The sequence below is a fragment of the Lampris incognitus genome, chromosome 5, assembly GCF_029633865.1.
Source record: "Lampris incognitus isolate fLamInc1 chromosome 5, fLamInc1.hap2, whole genome shotgun sequence".
NCBI lineage: Eukaryota > Metazoa > Chordata > Actinopteri > Lampriformes > Lampridae > Lampris > Lampris incognitus.
The window spans coordinates 7,798,885-7,805,616 of record NC_079215.1 but is presented as its reverse complement, the minus strand read 5'-3'; the positions used below and the strand labels follow the sequence as shown (position 1 = coordinate 7,805,616).

The following is a 6,732-nucleotide window of genomic DNA, read 5'->3' as shown; positions in this document are numbered from 1 at the left end:
CTGAGGTAGCGGTATGTAATGGAGTTTGGCAGCTAAATGGGAGGGGTATGTAATACCAGCCCGAGAGGAAAGCGGGCTGTGTTTTTAAGATATTTCTAAAAATGGGAAAATAACTAAATGCCTCATATTGTCAGGGTGGTTCTCACAAAAGTCAAGTTGATTTGTCCCTTCCTTAGACCCTTAGAAGGGAAAAAAGGCATCTTTAAAATGGATACTTGCTCACACCGTTATCAGAGTAGAACCAACATAATTTTGATGTAAAGGAGCAGAAATATCTAAATTATAGATATATTATTATTATTAATAATAATAATAGTAGAAGTAGTAGTGGTAGTAGGCCAATTTGTGCAACCTTTAGCTTCTGCACAGTAATAATAAACTTATTTATATGGCACTTTTCTAAAAAAGGTTAAAGTGCTTCACAGAACAGGATAAAATTGTTAAAAATGACAAAAAATAATTGTAAGAGAATGAAATAAAAATCATAATAAAACCATAAAATCAGACCAAAAGGAAAGAAAGCAATTTGTTAATCAAAAGTTAGTAAAATAATAAAAATAAACATAGTATAAATAAATAAAAACAAGTATCAAAACATTTGTAAAAGCTTTCATAAAAAGAAAAGTTTTAAGACCAGATTTAACAGAAGTTAGAGACTTGGTTTGTCTTAGTTCAACAGGAAGAGCGGTCCATAGTGTGGCGCTCCAACAGCAAAAGCCTGATTATCCTTTGTGACAAACCGAGACCTGGGAATAACCAGCAGGGCTTCATCTGCAGATCTTAATGGTCAAGAGGGCAAATACCAGGGCAATACATTGGAAATGTAAGTAGGAGCAAGACTGTTTAAGGCTTTAAAAGTGAACAATAAAAATTTAAAATTAATCTGAAATATAACAGGGAGCCAGCGTAGGGAGGCAAGTACAGGCGTGATACGGTCATGCCTGTCCTGGTAATGAGCCGAGCAGCAGCGTTTTGTACCAACTGCAGACAGTGGAGGGAGCCTTTGCTGATACCCGAGTAAAGTGCGTTGCAATAATCAAGCCAAGAATAGATAAAAGCATGTACAACTTTTTGCAGATCGGCAATTGATAAAAATAACCTAATTTTAGAGATTAGCTTGAGCTGGAGAAAGCATGACTGAACAACATGTTTGATCAAAACTGAGGTTAGCGTCGAATATTTCCCCTAGATCCCTAGCAGCCTGCTTAAGACTCCCTCGCAGACCACCAAGATTAGCACCAGAAGGGCTGATGGAATTTTAGGGACTGGACAGAATGACCTCAGACTTACCATCATTAAATTTAAGAAAAATTTCGGACAGCCAAGATTTAATGTCAGAAAGGCACGTTGTTAGAGTTGCTGGGCCATTTTAGTGGCACGTATAACTGAGTGTCATCAGCATAAAAATGGTAAAACACCATCACGTTTTGAATGACCTGGCCAAGGTGCAGTATGTATATAGATAACAGAAGCGGGCCAAGAACTGAACCTTGAGGGACACCACAACTCAACTGAGCCATTGAGGAAGTAGTTATCCAGAAAAACACAAAAAGTTCTGCTGGAGAGGTAAGAGTGTAATAAACTAAGAGCTGAGCCCGTGATGCCTACCCCAGTAGAAGTATTAGGAGTCATACTTTTTAGCATTAGTAGTTTGTATTATTATCCATATCAAGTCGCTGTGTTGGGTACTGCAAGTAAAGCTGGAAATGGCATTGAAGCCTGCAAGAGAAAAGTTATAATTGCAGTAAGTTTTTTTTATTGGAAAGAGAGGAGACATTGATATAATGTTACCATATTATAAGACCAGTTATTGTGTGGAATTTTGGTTATGGTGACACAACTTAAATGGCATTATTCCTTAAAGGCTGCATTACAGTGAAGTGATACAATTTTCTTAACCCGTTCGACTGTTTTAGCTGAGTGAAATGAACAATTAATGTCTCTGCTTGGTCATCATGTCCACATTACTGAGGAGTGTAAATATCACCAATAAGCCGCTAATAAGTTGTCCCCAAAACATCGTCACATTATCAGTATCAAGGTCCTTTGTCATATGCAATGACAGAATTTAACCCTCGCGAGTATTGGAAGAAAATAAACCCAAAACGTGGACGTGCTACCGCACCAGTGTCAGGCCACCCTCCAGATGAAAGAAGCAACCAGAGAGAAGTTCTGAACAGAAACACCAGCAGACCATTTGTCTTTGTTACAAACCTTTTTATTAAGATACTCAGAATTCTTTCCTCATTTTTCAGTCTTTTTTTTCTTTTTCTCTTTACAGTAGTTAATGTGCAATTATCTTATTATTGGGTCACAGTTAGGAATTCACAAAGTTATTGGCACTTGGAACACATGGGGGAACACTGGCATGTACACGGGGCAGGCGGGCGGGGCGGGGCGGGGCAGGGCGGTGTGTGTGGCGGGGGCGGGAATATCGGGGCTGGCGGGGCGGGCTGGGGGGTGTGTGTTTTCTTTTGACATCAGTAGACGCCACTGCATTGGGTTTTTTTTCCTTTTTTCCCCTCCCAAAATCTGCATTTGCCTTTTTTTTTTTTCTTCTTCTTCTGGGTTATGAAGAGTAATAATTGTAAGAATAATACCTCATGCTGCGAGTGCACATCTAACAATCAAACTTCGATAGTGCTTCTATGGAATAATGTACAGTTTATATATTTATATATTTATAGTGGAAGAACAAACAAAATGAGAGTTCTGCAGAGTAATTCCATCTGACGACACCAGAGACAAGGAACCAAAAAATTTAAAAAAAAATAAAATAAACGGAAACCATTTGCGGCTGCTATGTTAAAATGAAAAGTCCCCCCCCCCCACCCCCACCCCCCTTTTCTCTGGTGTGATTTTTGAGGTAAGTGTCTTCGACAACGGACCCTCCGCTCGGACCCGTGTGTCTAAATACCCTGCACTGCACTGCATTCGTGTTTCCGGGGAATCTCTGCTGAGCTTCCCTGTTATTGTTCCTGAAAAAAGAAATCATATATGTACCTGCTTAACGTCCTTCACAACAGCCCAAAGGAAATAAAATCCAGAACAGCGCCGTTGCTAGGCGGCTTAGCCCAAGGCCTGGTGTCTATGGGGTAAGGTTTGCTATATGGCTGACAGCTCCCGAGGTATAACTGGTAGATTCTTTGAACTGCATCAGTGACACGCGCCACACAAGAGGTGTGTGTGTGTGTGTTTACACATGTCTTAGAGGTTTGTGTGTGTTTTGCATGTGTTGTCTCTGGTGTGTCCGGGTGGGGGTGGGGGGGGAGTAGAGTGGAGTAGCCTACTGGTCACAGATATTTTAACTACAGGCCTGCCAGCGGCGGCAGACGTGCGCAGAACTCCGGAGCGTGGGGGGGGGTGGGGGTGGGAGGGGGCTGACGGTGACAAGTTGGGGAACTGGAGCAGTGAAGGGGGGGGGCAGCTGAAGAAAACTGGGGGGGGAGGGAGGGGGGTGTACTGGTGGAGCTTATGAAGACCGCTGATACAACCGTTTGCCTTCACGTATGTCATTTTCCCCCCTCCCTACTCGCGTCACCACCTCCACCACCTCCTCCTCCTCCGTCCACACGTGTCGGACCCCTTAACGGACTTGTGTCGTCCCTGTGGGGGACCCCCCCCCCCCACGGGGTTCCCCATGCACTTCTAACTTTTCCCAACAAGGCGGCGTGCTCCATGGGCGTGCGTGTCGGTAGATTTTGGTCGGGGTTGGGTTTCAGGGCGTAAGCCTGTGTCGCCAGCAGGGCGGCGGCGTGACTCAACAGGGCCACGCCGCCTCTGCAAGGTAAAGGTTATTCTGCACACCCACAAATATCACAACTCGTTTAGGGTGGGGGTGGGGGTGAGGGGGGGGGGGGTCCACCCTGACGTAGATCTCGCTGCGATACGTATACCGGGATCGAAAACCACGTCAGTCCGTTCTCTTCTGGACCGAACCGGCAACTTCCCGAAATTTACACGATGGGGGACAACGACCAGAATTCCCTGCTCCACACATTTCCTTGGACCGGGGGAAGGGAACTCCGAGCTCTCGCCCTTTCCTCTTCCCCCCACCCCCCCCTTTCACAATCGAAACCCGTCCTCATCCCCCCCCCCCCCCAGTTGCAGAAGAGAGTTTGTTCCCAGTCTCTGTTCCCAGTTCCCGCCCGGGGGGGGTGGGTGGTGGGTGGGGGTGGGATTGGGGGGGGGGGCAGTTGGGCACATGATCAATGGGTTTACAATAAAACAACAAACACTAATGACAGAGAAGTTGGAAATAACAAAATAAGGAAAGAAAAAAAAAAAAACAGAAACAGGAATAATAGTACAAAAAAATAACAAAAATAAGGTAACTTACAAAAAGAAGCCTCATGTTAGATCCCCGCACCCGCCCACCCACCTCCCCTCCCCCCCCCCCAAAAAACAAACGAAATCCCTCATCTAACACCAGTGTTCGCACCACAGACAGGAAGTGACGTGGGGAGCGTGCTCAAAAGGTGCAGAGGCCTCGACTCGCCCTCTCCAGCGGGACGGGCGGAGTCTTCAGCTTAAAGGTGCTTTTGTTCTTTACAGATTATTTCAGTCTCCCGTTGTCACGTCCCCCGCGTCTGTGGATTAGTGGGACACGGTGGTGAGCAGAGGCAAAACTCAAATGAAACATGGCGGACAGACGGACGGACGGACGGACGGACGGTGGCGGCGGAAGTGTCACGACTGCGTGGGGGCACGTTGTTTTGGAGGTTGTGGAAGCGGTTTTGTTTTTTTTTGTTTTTTTTGTTTTTTTTAATAAACGTGACAAATCTTATTTGGCATAAAACGTTCACAGCTTTTGTTTACCCCCCGCCCCCCCCCCCCCCCTCCCGCCGGCTGTGAACGTGCACGGGTCGTCGTCTCGTGTCAGAATTGGTAAAATGAGGGCCAGAAACCTCGTCCCGGTCTGCCCCTTAAGGTGCTTCAGTTGAAATACAGTGAATCAAGACTCATAAATTACAATCTTAAGTTTGTCTTGGGGGGGGGTGGGGTTGTCACCGCTTCCTTGGAATTTTGCCCTCCGGTGGCCGCTCGCGGCTACTGCAAAAGCTGCTGCTCCCGCCTGTAGCAGCTGCGTCCGGCCACCAGATGGCGGTCGACCGCCACACTGGCAATTCGAACAAACAGCTTATTCTACAAGGGGAAAAGCTGGCGTAAGAACCAGGTCAAGTAAACACAATACTGTTTGTGTTAATTTGGAGTGGGGGTGGGGTGGGGGTGGGGGGGGAGACAAGAAAAGAAGACAAATGTAGGCTTAAGCTGAAGATAATAGCACCACAAGACAATGTTACGGGGTAATAACACCGTGTCTACGAAGTTTTTCTCTTCTTCTTTTACAGACATTCAGACTTGCAGCCTTTAATCGAAGTGGGCCCGGCAGTGTTTTGTCTCGTGCCTTCGACCGCCCGTCCGTCCGCCCATCCGTCCGCTTTTCTACAGTTTCAGCAACCACGACCCCCACCCCTGAAAACAGTTACAGTATTTTAACCCTCTGGTCCAGCAATAAAAACTGTGCACCCCTCCCCCCCCCCCCCCCCCAAGCACCTCAGTCATACACAATTGCAATGCAAAAATATGTGATTCTCTTTCTTTCTCGAAACTATTTTACACCTTCGTCCTCCTCCCGTTTTTTTTTTTATCTCAATTTTGATTTTTTTTTTTCTCTTATTTTACACAACTTGGCAACTCTAAGGTACAGCTGTTAATGTTGAATTATTAGTAGCATCTCTTTTAAAAATAACTTTCAAGGACTGCAGTACACTACTTTAAAAAAAAAAAAAAAAGGAACATGGTTCAAAAAAACAAAACAAAACAAGCAAAGAACACGAATAACGAATCCGTCGGCACGTTTCATAAAATGTCTACGAAGCTCTTCTACGACCGCCGTCTAGCTCGCGTCGCTCGAGAGGGTCAAAACCTGCCTCGTCCGCGGCCTACTGCCGTTATTACGCCGCGCTCAAACGAAACTGCCCTACGCGGGCAAACCGCACTAACTAAGGGTTTTTTTTCCTAACGCGTTTAAACAAAAAAGAAGAAGAAGAAGAAGAAGAGGAGAAGTGTCGTGAATTTAGGCCTCCGAATCGCGTCGGCGGTAATGTCGCCCGGTGTGAATGCTAATGAAGGACAGTCGGTTTCCATCGGGGCAGGAACTGTTCTGGGCTTCAACCTCATGAAGAAGAAAACCTCCGTCCGTCCATCATCTGAACTGATTACCCTGCTCTCAGGGTGGCGGGGGATGCCGGAGCCCATCCCAGCCGTCGCCGGGCGGCAGGCCCCCCGGGGAGACACCCTGGACAGGCCGCCACAGGCCGCCACAGGGCCGCCACAGGCCGCCACAGGGCCGCCATGCTCACATTCATACCTACGGACAATTCAGTACGGCCGGTTCACCTGACCTACATGTGTTTGGACTGCGGGAGGAAACCGGAGCACCCGGAGGAAACCCACGCCGACACGGAGGACGACCCCCGAGGTTGGACCACCCCGGGGCTCGAACCCGGGACCTTCTAGCTGTGAGGCGGCCGTGCTAACCGCCGCGCCGCCGAAGAGAAAGCCTTCTGGTTTCTAAGCGATCGCCTCCTCTCACCTCGCCGCTTCTGTCCTCGGCAGCACCGGACTGCACGCTCACCCCTGACCTCGACATTTAAGAGGACACACACACACACACACACACACACACGCACACACACACACCAAGGAAAACACCCTTTCTACCGAGCT

General features: G+C 47.3%; 1 protein-coding gene across 1 annotated transcript in view; it reads right to left on the bottom strand.

Moving 5' to 3' along the window:
* Positions 1-4,405: 4,405 nt before the first annotated feature.
* The window catches only part of nacc1b (nucleus accumbens associated 1, BEN and BTB (POZ) domain containing b), a 23,000-nt gene continuing 20,673 nt past the window's right edge, over positions 4,406-6,732 (bottom strand). Inside the window, 1 exon segment of the mRNA XM_056279717.1 lies at positions 4,406-4,589. The gene's annotated coding sequence lies outside the window, so the exon portion shown is untranslated.